The 14620-nt window shown below is 36.0% G+C and overlaps 1 long non-coding RNA gene across 1 annotated transcript; it reads right to left on the reverse strand.

The window, feature by feature from the left end:
• Positions 1-1450: 1450 nt before the first annotated feature.
• Positions 1451-3541, reverse strand: LOC109190849. Its single transcript, XR_002055805.1, has 2 exons — positions 3385-3541; positions 1451-3204 (listed from the first exon to the last, which is right to left on the reverse strand). It is a non-coding gene; the product is annotated as an uncharacterized LOC109190849 (long non-coding RNA).
• Between the last annotated feature and the right edge of the window lie 11079 nt (positions 3542-14620).

A 14620-nucleotide genomic window follows, 5' to 3' on the forward strand; every position in this document is an offset into this window, starting at 1 on the left:
ATTTACTTTAGTACAATAACAAAATATAAAATTAAAATATAATTTATTGATCGTGTATCGCACGGGTACCTTTGCAGTTCAAAAACCCAGATCTGTACTCAGATCCGACATGCATGGGTTCATTCTTGCCTATAAGAAATACATGACATATAATATAGAAATGAATTTCAACAAACTTTAGGATTTCGTAGAAATGGAGTTGAAAGATGAATCCCATAATCGAAACTATTTTGAAACACCTTGAATCGCCCAGAAATTTCTCCTTAAAGCCTATATGAACAACGATCGGTGTTCAAAATTGAAGAAATGGAATATCAATTTCTTGCGCGACAGAGCTTCGAATAGCACTTCTCCGACCCATAAATGTGTCTGAGAAGTCAACTTGCTTGCAAGTAGAAATGCAGAAGAATGAGAGCAGAGGTGGCGTGGTTTCTAGAATCGCAGTCCAACTCCTTCTAACCACAATATATGTATGTATTATATGTAATATATAATATTATACTCCGTATATTTTATGTATATATATAGTTACCCAACTTCGAAATATGGTAAAAAAAAATTATATATAAAGTTAAATTATATGTATACATAATATTTATTTACATAAGGATCAACGAATGTAGTTCCAAATAATAAATTAATAAATTATATAATAAACATTCAATTGTTTAATTATGTACTTAAAATCCTTATAACATTATATTTTATAAGTTATATTGTATACAAAATTAAGTTCGTTCTAATATTTATTGAAATCATGTAATTAGCTACATTACTAATGTTGTATATCATGATGTTTTCAATAATTTGAAATTTTGATAAGATTTTTTTTTTTTTTTTTTTTTTAATACCATAACATTAATTGCAACTATTTATAATATACCATTTACATATTATTTTTGTTGAATTCCCACACATATTTCATTTATATGTTATAAATTATAACCTCATTATTTCACACAATTTATAATATAACAACCACACAATTAATACTTTTTAATTTACATACCGTGCATCGCACGAGGCAAATACTAGTCTAACTCTATAATCTACTCTAACTCTATAATAAAACAATAACTTCCTGAAAACTTTTGTTTTCCCGCTTAAATAAAACTACACCGTTTTGAGTGAAGATTATTGCTGTGATTTTAATGCTGTTTACATTGCTTTGTTTCTATCTAGGAGGCTTAGCCGAAATTATTTTTGCTTTTTATTGCTTTGAAAGCCCCAAGCAATAAATAAGGCAGCGCACATTATTCGAATAATAACATGGGAAAGCGATTCAGCTACTTTAGGTTTAAATTACAAATTTGAACTGAATAAAACTAATTTGAAATTACATAATTATTATATCTCATTGTTCCAAAGCAAGACTCTTCGTGTTTCTAGGACGAAGATGAAGAACTGCAAACTGAGATTCGCAATAATACTCTGAAAAAAAAGAAATATGAAGGATATCAATCCACTGCCCACCAAGGGAGCAATAAGAATATGTGAAATCAGTAAAGAATGTTTATTTCACAATGAGGTAAAATACATTTTTCAGTTTTGTTTTTGTTTTTTGTTTTTTGTTTTTTTTTAATCATACTAAAAGCAAATTTCCATTCCTTTTGTCTCTGTTTTATAAGGAAAACTAATCTTGATTTAAAGCCTAAGGGAAGCTGATTTGGTATTCATACGTTTTTCTTAATTTTTTCATTGTACCTATGTTCATATTTGTCTTTAATAACAAGCCAAGACATTAAATTATTAATTTCTGTACTAAGATGTTTATTAATTTCTCTGATATATTTAACAGTCCATACAATGCATCTCAGCAGAATGATAAGGTGCAGAGTCTGAAAATTCAGACACTGTAAAAAGATGTCTGCTTGATCAGTTTTCATCATCTAAAAACCTTAAAAAGTCAAAGATGGTGGCAGTGAAACAAGAAAAACTGTAACATTGAATTTGAAATTTTTTTTGTAACCACACTGAATTTGAAATTTAAGACAATTGTATTGATGTTTTTTCTGGATTATGCATATGGACAGACTAAATTGGTAGCTTAGTTTTGTGTTATCAATTATTTTGATTGTGGTTTACACTATCTATGTTGCTGGAAACATTTCTATTCTCACCTACCTACATTATCTGCTAATGATTCAGCTTCTATTTTTTTTCAATTAATCCTATATTCATGTTTTGTTTTGTTTTGTTTTGTTTTTTTTTTCTATTTCTTTATCTAATTTTTTTATTAGACTATTGTTTCCTGTCACTTCAAAATGTTGCAGGTTGTACTCTACAACAAGGCAGTGAAGATGAATACATTGTAATATCAAAATGGTAATAAAACGTCATTTTTATTACCAATTCTAATATAAATATGTTATTAATACACTATTTTGTAGGTAAAACAATGTAATAAGAACAACATTCCATAATGTTGAGTTAATTGTGGCAAATTCAAGGCTTGATTGAAGAATAAATTCATGAAATATGCATGCTCTTCTGACATCTTTTTACTTAAACAAAAAGACATTTGAAGTTCCATAGTAGAGAACTTGAAATGTGATGTTAGAAAATAAGCAGGATACAGACAAAACATACAGGTATCACATATATAAAGTAGATGTGAAACACTATGCAATTAGATGTGGGACAAAATAAAGTACAAGTTGATGAAATTTAACCTGATGATTCAACTTGGATAAATTTCAATCATGCACATTAAAGATGGGACAAAACTTTTTTGTATTATTCCTAAGAAAGTCTAATGCTATGAGCAATTCCCACAAGAAGTTGAAGGTATTTTGCATATAATCGGAGTATAGAATGGCCACTCCAGCAAATATACCTCCAAGTAGTGAATATATTTACCTCTGTAAGAATAGATTAGCTTTCAGATTATATGTTTACAAATATATTACTTAGAAATCAATTTTTAAGGTCTTCAAAAAAAGATAAAGAAATCAATTTTCTAACTGCATGAAACTGTTTTATGAAAACTCTAATCAAATGTAGGAATCATACGATGAAACAAACTGCAAATAGATATTAAATTTAAGAAAAAAAACCAGGAAAATAGAAAAGTAATAGTTTACTTAGCTTTATCGTAGGAAGATGACATTCAAGCAGATTATCATAATCGTTTTAGCTTTGAAGTAGGTAAACTGCCTTCAAAAACTGAGGATTTGTTGTTGAACTCAGGTTTAGATCTGCGATCTGGTGTACAAAAACCCAGATCATGTAAAAAGGTCTATAGAACACAGATTCGATGTAGAAAACGGAAATTAGGGACGCACTCAGTGCGATTCGCTCAGGAGTAGAGAGAAGGTGAGAACTCAATACACCTTAGGGACTGGACTTTAGCTGCTGAGAAAGATTCAGGGTTTCAACGATTACCTTGATTAATTTAGCTAGGGATTTGGTGTAAGAATCCAGATTTCAGCTAGCACTTCATCAAAACTGAAATTACACTTACAATTAAGGGTTGAACACTAAGATTCCGACAGTTCTAGAGAGAGAGAGGTGTAGAACATTCGCTGGATAGAAGACAAAGGGTCGGGGCTGCGTATGTAGATCTCATCTCCGGAATCTGATTTTGAGCAATGTTGTTGGATCGGGTTTGGGAAACTTCTTTTTGGGTTTTGATTTGGGCCATTCCATTTGCTTATAAGGGTTTGGGCCATCAGAATTCTATTATAAATATATTTGTAATTTGTAATGCTATTATATAATTAATTATAATATATAATTCTATTATATACATTTGTTATATTTATGTTGGAATAATATGTATATATAAATACATTGTTAAAGGTATATGTTGTACATATATATAAATATATATATTTTATACTTAATTTTTGATAATTCATTAGGGCTTTGTAATAGTATTCAGTTGATAATTATTAAATTGACTAATGTATTATATTAAGATGACCTGATTATTTTAGTGCAAATTATTGTTGGATCAAATCGGCTATTATTATCAGCACTGACATATTCAATACGTATCTAATGAGTTGTGTAACAACACTTAATATTTAATTATATAAATTGAAATAGGATTAATATTTTATACTTGAGCCAAAGTTATTTTTTTGGACTGACCACATATTAGGGCTCTTGGACTTTTAAATCATTTACAAATATATGTAGTTGTTGGACAAAATTTTTTGTTTGTGCCTAATAACTAGAATGATATTTGGGTTATATTACAAAATTATAATTATATATATTTGAGTTATCGTTTCAAAATTTTTAAATTTTCATACTTTAAATTTTTTTCTCTTATTATATTATATACTGTATATTTTATAATATATATGGCCGTGCATCGCACGGGGTGCAAATACTAGTTAAATATAATGGGCAGTACTTTGGTAACAACAAAATGTTAAATTTAACTCTCTGTAAGATAATAATTCTATCTTTACTAGTATTTGCACTCTTGCGATGCACGGAATGGATTTGTTGTAATATATTAAGAATATATGAATTGATATGTAATTATTTAAATTAGAACATCAAAATTATATAGTGCAATTAAAGATATGGTTTGGATCGTTTATATATTTTGATGTTATCATTGTTTGAATTTGTGCAAATAATTGCTCAAATTAATAGCTAATGTCTATATGTACGCATGCAGTGCTATAACTTTGAAAATTTTATTTATCATTGTTTAATATTTTCATAAATTAGGCAAATGTGCTCGTTCTCTAACAACTCAGAAATGAATTGCTATCCTTATATATTTGTATGGAAGATATATTTTTTTTGTCTAGATATATAGCAATTTTTTCATTTAAAAAAAAATTTAATATCACCGATTATATTTGCATATTATTGAAACCTCTTTGTAGACGACATTGGTAGTGGTGGTAACACAATCTTGTTCATCTTCGTCTAGAGCTAACACCTTCAATCTATCAAGACGGGTTACTTGAGTGAAAATATATAATAGTGAAATATCACTCAATTAGTTATCCTTTTATATTTCAGTCAATTAGTAATATCAGATTCATTTTCAGCGAATTATTATTTTTTATTTTCAGTCAATTAGTCAATTAGAATATCAAATGCAGTGATATCTTTACCTAATTTTCGTTCCATTTGTAATTGATGATGTAGATATTATTATTGAAATATTTCCATTCCATTTTTAATTTACCTTTACTATTGTTTAAAATATGCATTTACTATTGATAATGTAGAATATTATTATTGAAATATTTTCTCTCCACTTTTTAATTTCCATTCCATTTTTAATTAAAATGCAATGATCTGACCATTTATTTTTTTATTTTAGTCAATTATGGATCATTTTTTATTTGTAGTCAATTATTACTATTCATTTTCTTTTATATTTTCAGTCAATTAGTAATATTAGATTCATTTTTCAGTCAATTATTCTTTTTTATTTTCAATCAATTAGTCAATTAGAATATAGATGCAGTGATATTTTTACCTAATTTTCGTTCCATTTTAATTTGATTATGTAGAATATTATTAATGAAACATTTTTGTTCAATTTTTAATTTACCTTTACTATTTTTTAAAATATGCCTTAACTATTTGATGATGTAAAATATTACTATTGAAATATTTCAATTCCATTTTTAATTTTCCTTTACTTCTAAACAAAAAAAGAAAAAAAAAGACTTTGGACTTCTCAATATTGTATTGTAAGAGGAGCATTGCTTCTTAGAGGAGCTCAAGAGTTCCCCTTTCCAAACATTTTCAATGTGAGATTAAAATGATCTCACATCCTTTACAAAGGGAGCCCGTGGCTCCTTTTTGTCTTCTTCTTATTTTTTTTTTAATTTTATTTTGTATATCGTCTTGTTTGGATTATTATTATTATTATTATTATTATTATTATTATTATTATTATTATTATTATTATTATTATTATTATTTTCAAATTTCTTCATAATGCTCACAGTTTGAATGACTGTTCCAAGCAGTAATGCGACTACAGACATGACAAAGAAGATTCAGCTCGGCAAATTAGTTGATTTCGGTGCTTATGTAGAGAATGCAGAAGACAAGGAAAGTGCGAAAGAAGTAGTTGAATGCGTCAAGGCCACTGGTTTAATTTGTATGAGTATCTGAGCAAACCCTTAGATGCAATTAATTTTTCTTAAACAACTGTTGCAGAATTTTATGAAACCGCACAGAATAACGGCGACGTCATCGAGGCGAAGGTTAATGGCGAGAAAATTAGGGTCACGACAGAAGATTTTGCGCACATTGGTTTATCTGACAAAGGCGATGTTAATCTAGACATTCCACCGGCGAATCCAGATTCGTTGTGGCGTAAAATTGCTCGGTCAGAATATCCTGTAGTGGACTTTAGTTGTAAAATGGCTGCATTAAAACAAGAGATGCAAGGATTATTCAAAATTGTAAGCGTTTGTATTGAAGTGAGGACTGGTAATCTCGACAACATGACAGGATCAAGAGCGAGAGCTTTGGAAGTAATTCTGCAAAAGGAAAAGGCAAATTGGGCAGCTCATATTTTCAATCGGGTTGCGGATGTAATTACCAAAGTAGGCGGTCCAAAATTCAACATCAGGCCGACTTGTGCTATAATGATCTCTTACATGCTGGAATGTAAACAGGTTGATATTGGGAAAAAGGATTATAAGCTTTGTAAACCGCAATTTCTTTTTAGGTCTGGAAAATGGAAACCGGCAACTTGCCCCCAAAAAGATGCATCGTCAAACAGTCAAAAGTCAGTGGAAGTGCAAGGAAAAACACGCGAGGATGAACTGGCAATTCAATCGGGTGTTTCAAATTGTATAGTGTACAAAAAAGGAAGAGAGAAGAATAAAGGTGTTTGAAACAAGAGAAGTGAGAATGAAAAATAACTTTGTCTAGTTCTGGGACGGAAGACAGTTGGGCAGAAGCAACATGGCAAAACCCAAGCAGAATTATTGGTGATGGCATAGTGGAGTGTGCGGTTAGTACAAGATGATGCACCGAGTCAGAAAAACGGCTGATGCGGACGAAGCCAGAACTTGTTCGGTGGGAGAGCAAAATGTCTCGGTAATTTTTTTTTTTGATATGTTTTATTGTATTGAACTCAATTTAATAAGAAGTGCAGACCGACGTAAGCAACGCTAAATGTAGGTTATAATGGTTATCGATCCTATCAAAGGAGTACATATTTCGGCACGAAAAAGCCAACAACCGGAAGACAGTAGACGTGCCGTCGAAGGAGAAACCGGAACTAGTGTGGCCAGTGTGCGCATTAAAGCGACAAAAACAACTCTAATAGCCAAAACGAAGGTGACTTCCGGACATCTCGTTTTTATATTAATATTTATTATATTTAATACAAGACAAGATAAAAGATAAAACATAAAACATAAAAGATAGAAGATAATAGAAAATACCAATATCCGTATAAAATAAGAAGCACATGTTAAACTTTCAAATGTTATACATTAATGTAGGCTCCGGCCATTCAGTTAGGGAATTCAGGACGTAGAAGCACACCAGAACTTGGTATGAAGGCAAAGATAGAAGTGAGTTGCAACAGGTAAATGCACATAATCACCATTACTCTAGTAATCGATTATTTAATATTGAAGAAAAAACAAAAAATGATGCAGAAAGTGCGTTTAATCTTCATCAATTCAAAACAAAATTTCAACAATAGAAACAAATAGCATCTTTCAATTTCTGTGTTGCCTTGAATAAAGAGCGGTAATAATTAGAAATTATAAATGCTTGAAAAATAACAGCAACTGTGGTCTGTGAATACTGTCAATGCAATGAAAGAATAGAATCATAACGGATTGCATTTACATATGCCATTGTTTTAGTCAATGCAGGTACAATGAACATTAGAGTAAACGGTTAATTCTATTTCGGGAATACACTATCCCACGTCTATAACTGAAGACAATGAATTTCTTGTGAAAACAATGGTAACTGATTGATGGAGATGGAAAATAAGCCTGTCAATTTTTCAGGCAGAAGAGATTGAAGATATGCATGCACTTGAAGACGTTGTGTATAGATTAATAGGGGAAGATGTATACACCAGGTTATTTGACCTAAAACCGGTGGAAGAGTTTGTAACAACTAAACTGAGTGAATCAAAAGGAATAGACAATAGCGTCATTTTTGATGCAGTAAATACAAGGAACAATGAGGGAATAGACAATGATGAGGATAAATAGCCGAATGGGCAGACACCTGGTGAAACAACAATGCATTTGTCTACAGGATCAGAACCAACTGGTTGTGGTAAGTTGTGAACCGCATGACCCAAGAATGGAGGAAGATAGTACAAGAGCAGAGCATGCAGATGACAATATTCATGTTACAAAAATGGGCTGGAAAGAGACAGGAAACAAAATAGCGGAAGAAGTGATGATCAACGTCTCAGAAATGGATGTGCACATGCATGAAACAGAGGAGACGTTGAAAAATAATGACGGCTATGCAGCAGAAAAGATAGAAATGGCCGAACACGAAGGGCGAAATGTTACACAACACTGGCAAGATGACCAAGACGTTGCTGAAAGTGAAAAGCAAGCAGGTCAGGTTGGAGAAGGTCATACCTGTGTTGATCAACAACACCAACTGTTGAGTGGACAGTATGATGTTTCGGACGGGCCAAGTCTCGAAAACATTGTAACACAGATTCCAACCACTTATTCTGTCAATGCAGAAGTTAATATTGTAAGTCATGCCGGAGAAGGAAGTTTGTCCTGTGAACACAGCATTGATAAATGCACCGAAGTAGATGAGAATGATAGACTGCGTTTTGAAACAGTAGACAACAAAGTAAACGAAAGTGTAGGTGTTCCTATGTTGGGGAATCATTCTGTTGGCAGTAATGAGGATTTTGAAGTATTAGTGCAAAATGATTTGCAAGCAGAGCCAGGCAGAGTAGAAACGGGGAATGGAAACAATGTCACCATAACATATAACAAACACACGATAGAGGAAGGCGAGATTGGTCATGATACAATGAAGGAACAATGCACAAATGATTGTGTGATAGATCCAACGGAGGACTTGCAAGCTGACCTTGTTTTAGGCCATCAACCATGCAGTCTAACGACAACATTTATCCAGTCTGATGTTCTAACACCCATGATAGAGAAAAAGATGCAGATGTTTGATGATTTTATTACACAGAACAAACAATTAACAGATGATTTAAAAAATGAGAACAAAGAATTAAAAGCTAAGCTTGTGAGTCTAGAAGTAGGAGAGACAGCAGCTATTGCAGTATTAGAGAAGACCATAAATAATCTTGCACTTGAAGTAACACAAACAAAGCCACAACTTGTCGAAGTGAAAGGGTCAATACAATCATCAGCTGAAAAAGCAGCAAAAGAAGTTGGTGATGTCAAAGCAGCAGTTAATAAACTAAACATTTTGCTAGAGTCATCTGTAGAGAAAACAGGTCGAGAAATTATTGATGTAAGAAAAACAATTGTAGCTGTGGCAGATTCAGTGACTTCCTTCGAGAAGGAGACTCACAGAAAACATATACGCACTGAGGAAAAGCTGGACCTCTTAATCGACATGTTGGTTAATGAAGAAAGCAATATGACATTAGAAGGAAGTTCAAGCAGGAAAAGGGCTAGCAAAGAACAAGCAAATGAACCACCGACGAAAAAGGCAAAGGTCTGTCTACCTGCTGAGTCAAGAAAACTGAATTGCACTGCCAAAGAAATCGATTGTATCCGCATTCATAAGGAGGCACCAGCGGAATCAGACAAGGGCAATGTCATGCGTACTCTAAATACAAGTAATGTCGTTGGAGCAAGTTTAATCAACCCAGTAGATCCAGAAATGGAGAAGTATGCAGAAAAAATAATAAAAGGCAAGGGGATAGCAACTCTTGCCAGTTTAATCGCATCAGATAGGGACAGTGTCATGTACCAATGCAGGGTTGGAATTGAACTTTTTGATTATGCATTTAAGAATGGGTGTTTTGGAAGCGATAGGAGCGCTGCATTTGATGCATTCAAAACAAAAGGCCTGGATAGTGCATTTACGCTATGCGACTTGCCCCAATTCACAAAGGAAAAATTTGATTCCTTAATTACAAATTGGGAGAAAAGCTTCAAAAAATGGCAGGGCAAAAACCTCAAGACTGAGCCGAAGACTCAGGAGTGGTTAAAGCTCAACAAGCGCGAAATTGTGTTGCAGACTGAATTGCAGAGACAACCAGAACAAAAGAAAAAGAAGTAAAGTCAAGAAAGAGAAAAACGTCAAAGCTCATAAGATAGTTGAATATGCAGGCCGAATAGCAAGGACGTAATGTGGAACACCCCTAATTTTTAAAACGTTTAAAAACTTATATAGTAAACGTAATCTAACGTTAATAATCCAAATAGAGCATAACTATCCATGAGAGTCGGGGTGCTATGCCACATCTAAGGTAGAGAACTTAGATGCACAGGCTAAATTAAACGGTTAAAACACAAATCCATAAATTCATACTTGAGTACAAATCAAGACACACATGCCGTCTAACTGAAGCTAGCACTCTCTAAACTAAGTCCGAGAAATCCAACTAACGCACTCAGAGCTATTGATTTGTACCAGAAAAACATGCGGCGTAACAACCATCAGCGAATAATGCTGGTAACCCACTCCCACGTGTTAAGTACAATATAGGTAGATATAAGAAAATCATTTTGAAACCGGAATACTTATATAACCTAAGCAACTCTAGCTTTAAACCAAGATCAAGACTCAAGGCACAACAATAGACTGGACACTATAGGACAACATAAAGACTAGCATGCATCCTAAGAACACCAGAGGAGACAATAGCAAGGCTCAACAGTAATAAGCAATTAAAGGCAACCATGAGATCCAATGACAATCAATTAGCAAGTAATCATCAAAGCACACAATCCATCTTCCAACCTTATACCAAGTTCCAACCTTTACTCCTCTCCATCCTTATATCAGTTCCAACCTGTACCTCCAGGCCACCCTTATATCGCCTCCCTTATTCCTCCGGAGCAACTACATGCCCCGCACCGAAACTACCAACAAGTCCACCAACATGGTAGCACCGAAGTGCCATTCGCATGATCCGTGCCTCAAGCACCACTACCAAGGGGTCAGCGCATATAGCTCTGACATGGCACCGCGGTGCTTATACCCTGTCCCAAGCCTTTAGCCAGCAAGTCTAAGGGGTGGTCCGTGCCTTTAGCACGATAACCGAGCACTCATTGTGCTATCCGCCAACAATTCATTCCACCAATCACAATCTCATTTTCATCAACCTCAACCATCATTGCACAATGATCACAATACCCATCAATCATTCAATCAAACAACATATAATCAACAATAATAATCAAGTGATAATACCAACGGTACACACTACACATAAATTCCTAGAACAGTACTCAAAACATCATACGAGACTCATAAACATCGAACGGGGTACAACGGGACACTGGGAAACAACAAACGGGGGGAAACAACAAACGGGGGAAAACAACCCGCCGCATCACCACTTTCCAGTGGGTGGGCGGCGGGTGGTCCGGTGGGCAGTCACATTCTAGCGGGTGCCCGGCGGGCAGTCGACTACCCGCCGGCTGCCCGCTGGAATCGGGCAGCATATCCGCGGGTAGGTGGTGGGGACTCGTTCCCCCCCACCTACCCCCCACTGGTACGAGGGTAATTATTTGGCTTGGTGTTCGTTCGTGGAACCCAAAACCATGTGCAAACACATCCCAACACGTAACAACGACATCACGGATTTAATTAACAAGGATTAAACCAAGAATCATTCCAATTACGTTCTAACACTATTCCTAAACCTGCCAAGACTCGACATCAATCACATAACGGTTCGGGAGCATCCAGAACCTCAAGAACATCAAGAAATCTATATGCAAAGCCCTAAAGACAAGTCTTAGACTAGAATCAACACCGAGCATGCATAAACCCACCCAAGAATGCCAAGAATATCACAACACGAGATTCACGATATAAACCCTAGGGACAAGTTCTAGATATGATTAAATACAAGATCAGAACAATAACCATACAGGGTCATCAAGAATATCAAGAATAGCAATAATTCATCATATAAACCTAAAGACAAGCTCTAACAAGATACACATACAAAATCACACAATCATTCATTCAATTGGAGCCAATCAATAAACAATAGCAAGGAAAATAGGTTTTGTAAGACATGGGTTACTTCTTAGCCCTTAATCAAATTCCCTTGGCTACTAAGGTCCTTCTCTAAGATTTCCTTCCAATTGATTCTCTCTAGGCTCGGTAGAGGGAATTCTTTTGCTAGAGTACCTGAGAGAATATTTCGGGTGGCAGAGCTATTCGTATTAGGATTTCTAAATGCTTTCTAATCTCCTATATATAGATTCAGGAATCCTATCTAGAATCTGAATAGTAAAGGCCTACTTTCCCTATTCCCAACGGGAGTAAAGGCTGTGCTAGGGATAAGGGTCCATGGTCCATTGTAGATCATATTAATTAATTAAGGGAATTCTAGCCCAATTAAATCCTTTTTAATTATATATTAACGAAATTAATCCCATAATTAATCCGGATTAAGGGGGCGTAACACGGGGTGTTACACCCTTCCCCCCTTACAAGAAGCTTTGTCCCCGAAGCTTAGACACAGGTCACTCCCCTTGTTCCCAGTTATGATGTATATCGTTAAATTAGGGAAATGTAGGATATGCTTGTTTTCTAACATGCGTAGGGTGGGGATTGATCAAGTCAGAAGGCAAGTAAGGATTGAGATTTAGGTGTACCTTGGTTTCCTGCTCCCGAGCTTGAAGCTCCGCGCGTGCCAAGCATGGCATCGATTGCGGACACTCTCCTGTCCAAGGAACTCGTCGTGAGAATCAAGGACGAGAATCCTTCATCCATGATCCAGTTTTGCCTCAAGAGCTGCGCGAGGATACTCTCATTAGTAGACCTCTCGTCTTGGTCCCCTCCGTTCCCCCTTTCCCGTGCGGGGTCCGGTTGGCTTGGCTCATCCTCTTCTTCTTGCTCCTCTTGTTCCTCGCTTTCTTGCACTGCTCGTTTCATTTTCTTGTTTGAGATACCCAATTGTTCCACTAACATTCTCTATTCAGCCAGGGGTTTCGAGCAAATCTCCTCGAGAGTAATGTATTGTCCCTCTCCGACATGGTAGATGACGTTGTGGCGGAGGTTTTGAGCATTGAAAACCATCCCACTCATGGGCCTAACTTCGGTCTGGCTTATGTCCACCCCTTTCCTTTCCATGATCCAACTTAGGATCATCCCGTAGGGTAAACTAAGCTGGTTGCTAGATTTGCAGAATTCGATGTGCTTCAACATGAGAGCGGGTAAATTGAATTTGACCTTATGCTTAAGGAAATAGACAAAGGTGCATTCTAGGCTTCCCACATCTTTGCTCTTGTTGTTAGTGGGTAACAAGCTATCTGACATAATCAAGACTAGCAGCTTTTGTTCTGCGGTTAACAACTTCTTAATTGTCCTTGTGGCCGAATCCATTTTCAGCAAATAACTGAGGTAATCTTCGTACCCCACGTCTCGGGTACTAATCCATGCCTTCCGGTCACAATCTAACACGCCCGTGGCGGCTAATTTCAGAAGCTTAGCCAGGCCGGCCTCGGTTAGCACTATCTCTTTGCCCTGAACCTTGGAGGTGATCTCCAACTTGTCCCCGCGCTTGGTGGCTACCAAGTGGTGATAGAATTCCTTCACCAATTCGGGGTACGTATCGCCTTTTACCTAGAGGTACGTACCCAGTAAGCCTTGGAATTTAAGCATACCAACCAACTCCGGAGAGAATTGGTCGGGTTCTAGTGCTTTACCTCCTAATACTGTGTAGTCGGCATTGTTCCACTCTGGAACTCGGGTGTTGGTGGACCACTTCAGCATTGTAGAACTTTAGGTGGTGGCTATGGATGCGGGGTCGGTTTTTCGATGACTTTCCGGCGAGAATTCCGACGAGCACGGTGGAGGTCCTTGTGCACGGCGCGGTGGCTGGCCGGTTGCTGCGACGTCGGAGCGGCGGGGGCACTCGGTTGGGCGACGCGACGGGCGAGCGGTGGTGCGAAGTGGCTGGCTCGGCTGCGTTGGTAGCGTGAGGTCGGGGACGGCACGACGGCGACGGGCGGATGACGGTCGGCGAATAGGCGAACGGTGGGGTGTCGCCGGGAGCTGCTTGGGGGTCTTCGGCTGGTGTGGCGAGAGAGTGAGAGGGAGAGAGAAAGAGAGAGGGAAGAAAGGGAAAAGGAGAAGGGAGGGTTTTTGATTTGGGGATTTTGGGATCTTAGGGATTTGAGATGGGGTTATTAAGGTTTTGTATGCCTTAAGTTTCAAGAAATAAAGATGGTTCAATGGTTAAGTGTTTAGTATTGAGAATGGAAGGTCCATGGTTTGAATCTCTTAGTGATAATAGAGCTCTTAGTGTAACTCCTCCATGTTTTTGGGATTTGATACCATTCGTTTGTCTCAAGACTTAGCGTTTTTAATTAATCCGAGGGTGAAGTAAGAGAATTAAATTGGTCGAGCTAACTAACTAACCTTATTAATAGAAATACGGAAATCTTTTTTTTTTTTTAATTTTTTTTAAAAAATAATGCATAGATGTTTAAAAAGTCTTCAA

Source organism: Ipomoea nil, unplaced genomic scaffold, assembly GCF_001879475.1.
Source record: "Ipomoea nil cultivar Tokyo-kokei standard unplaced genomic scaffold, Asagao_1.1 scaffold0205, whole genome shotgun sequence".
Lineage (NCBI taxonomy): Eukaryota > Viridiplantae > Streptophyta > Magnoliopsida > Solanales > Convolvulaceae > Ipomoea > Ipomoea nil.